A 3,040-nucleotide genomic window follows, 5' to 3' on the forward strand; every position below is an offset into this window, starting at 1 on the left:
CCTTTTTTTTTTTTTAATTATGGTATGTCAGATGGTGATAAGTTGTGTGAAGAAAAAAATGAGCAGGGGAGAGGAATAGGAATGCTGGGGGTGCACGTTACAGTTTTAAATAATTTGAGGAGAGGGCTGGGAATTTTCAAGGAGCATCAAAATGGCCAGTATTGCTGGAGCAGAGATACTAAGGAAGCCACAGTTCACTGTCAGATCAACCATGTAGGGCCATAAAGGAGTTTGCGAGAACTTACTGGCTTTTCCTCTGAGTGAAATAAGGCATTAGAGAGAATTTTGAGCAGAGGAGAAGGGTTGTGATCTTACTTACACATATATATTTTTTTATTTTGGTAAAATATACCTAATATAAACTATTTTCTTTTTTTAAATATATTTTTATTGATTTCAGAGAGGAAGGGAGAGAGAGAGAAACATCAAGGATGAGAGAGAATCATTGATCGGCTGCCTCCTACACGCCCTATACCGGGGATCGAGCCCGAAACCTAGACATGTGCCCTTGACTGGAATCGAACCCGAGACCCTTCAGTCCACAGGCCAACATTCTATCCACTGAGCCAGACCATCAAGGGCTAAACTGTTTTCAAGTGTACAGTTCAGTGGCACTAAGTACATCCACATTGTTGTGCAACCAACACCACCCTCCGTCTCCAGAATTGTTCATCTACCAAAGTTAAACTCTGTACTCATTTCCTCAGCCCCCGAGCCCGATAACCCTTTTACTTTCTATGAATTTGACTACTCCAGGTACCTCATATAGATGGATTCATACAGTATTTGTCCTTTTGTGACTGGCTTATTTCACTGGGCATAATGTCTTCAAGGCTCATCCATGATGTAACATGTGTAAGAGTTTCCTTTTTTAAGACCCAATAATATTATAGACCCAATATTAACGTTTCTTAGGGTCTTCTTAGGGCCGCACCAATTGGCCCTTGTTCTTGGCATCCTAAGAAACGTTAATATTGGGTCTATAATATTATTGGGTCTTAAAAAAGGAAACTCTTACACATGTTACATCATGGATGAGCCTTGAAGACATTATGCCCAGTGAAATAAGCCAGTCACAAAAGGACAAATACTGTATGAATCCATCTATATGAGGTACCTAGAGTAGGTACCCAAGAGTACCTAGAGTAGAGACCCAATTATATAAGACCCAATTGTATTATATACCACATTTTGTTTATCCGTTCCCTGTCAATGGACACATGGGTAGCTCCCACCCCTTGGCTACTGTGAATAATGCAGCTATGAACATGGGTGTACAAATATCTGTGGGAGCTCCTGCTTTCAATGTTTTTAAGTGTATACCTGCAAGTAGAATGGCTAGATCACATGGTTATTGTTTTTTAGAACCATCACCATACTGTTTTCCATAGAAGCCGCACCATCTTAAGTTGTTTAAAAGATTACTTTCAGAATGAATTAAGACTAGACTATAGGAGGGCAAGAGTGGACACAGAGGTACCAGTTAAGAGGCTCTTGCCTTTTTTTAAAAAAAATATATTTCATTGACTCCTCTACAGAGAGGAAGGGAGAGAGACAGAGAGTCAGAAACATCGATGAGAGAGAAACATCGATCAGCTGCCTCCTGCACACCTCCCACTGGGGATGCACCCGCAATCAAGGCACATGCCCCTGACCAGAATCGAACCCGGACGCTCCAGTCCGCAGGCGGATGCTCCATCCACTGAGCCAAACCAGTCAGGGTGAGGCTCTTGCCTTTATCCAAGTGAAAGATAACGGCCGCTTGGACCTACTATACCTAGTAGCAGGGGATGTGGTGAGACATGACTGGATTCTGGTTTTGTTTTCATGGTGGAGCCAACTACCTTTGCCGAGGAATTAGCTTTTGAGTACGAAAGAAATGTCTCCCAAGTTTTGGGCTTGAGTAACTGGAGGGATGAGGTTGCTATTTGCAGCGTTGGGGAAGTTTGCATTAAGTTGAGGTGGACACAGCAGGAGTTTTGGGGGCATGTGAAGTTGAATATGTTTATTTTACAATCAATTAGAGATCAAGATGCGGGGGTTCAGAGATGTATGGGGTGGAGAGAAAAGTTGAGAGTCCCTGGTGTATAGCTGACATTTAAAATCATGAGACTTGATAAGATCATCTGAGGAATAATATAGACATCAAAAAGGAGAGGGTCGAGGACGGAGAACTGGGACACTCCAGCAAAATCAGGAGGGCTTGGTGTCCTGGAAGCCGAGTGAAGACAACATTTGGAGAGGGAAAGTGATCAACTGTGTTAGATAAGATGATGATGGTTCAAGTAAGATGAGAATTGACAATTGGCCCTTGTTCTTGGCATCCTAACAAACGTTAAAGGACTGTGGGGAGGGAAAACCCGGAGTGAGTCAAGAGAGAATGGGAGGGGAGGGGGAACTGGAGGCCGTGAGGATGGCCGAGTCTTTCAGAAGTCTGCTGTAAAGGGGAGTAGGGAAATGCTGGCGGGTCAAGAGAGGGTTGGTTTTTGTTTGCTTGCTTTTAAGATGGGAGAAGGAACAGCATGTGTGATGACAGGAATAATCCCATAATGAGGGAAAAGGGAGCGAGTGGCGGGAACTGTACAGCTATGCCCTGAAACAGACCAGAGGCATGGGCTCTAGTGCAAAGTATGTGGTCCCCTCCCCATTCATTCTCATTCTCTCTCTCCCTCTCCTTCCCGCCCTCCCTCCCTCGCCCTCAACACCTTCAACTTCCCTTCTCCACGCCCTCTGCATTTCCTAACCACATGAGTCAGGCCGTCAAGAGTTGAGTTACATGTGTCTCCCGATCTCTTGAGAGCCCCTCTAGAGGCTGCATGTTAAGTCACCTCTGAACTTTTCTCCACGACCCTCCAATCCCTGGCCCAAGCCTCCCCAACCCCACCCCAGTCTGCGCTCGCTGAATCAGCCCGAAGAGCCCCCAAACAGTGACTACGCGGCAGGTTTCACAAAGGGGGGCGGTCCTAGCCCTGCGCTCTGGGATCCAAACGTTCGGGCCCCGGCCGGGCTCGCTCCCGCGGGGCCTGCTCCCCGCCCCACC

The sequence above is a fragment of the Myotis davidii genome, unplaced genomic scaffold (genome assembly GCF_000327345.1).
Source record: "Myotis davidii unplaced genomic scaffold, ASM32734v1 scaffold88, whole genome shotgun sequence".
Classification (NCBI taxonomy): Eukaryota; Metazoa; Chordata; class Mammalia; order Chiroptera; family Vespertilionidae; genus Myotis; species Myotis davidii.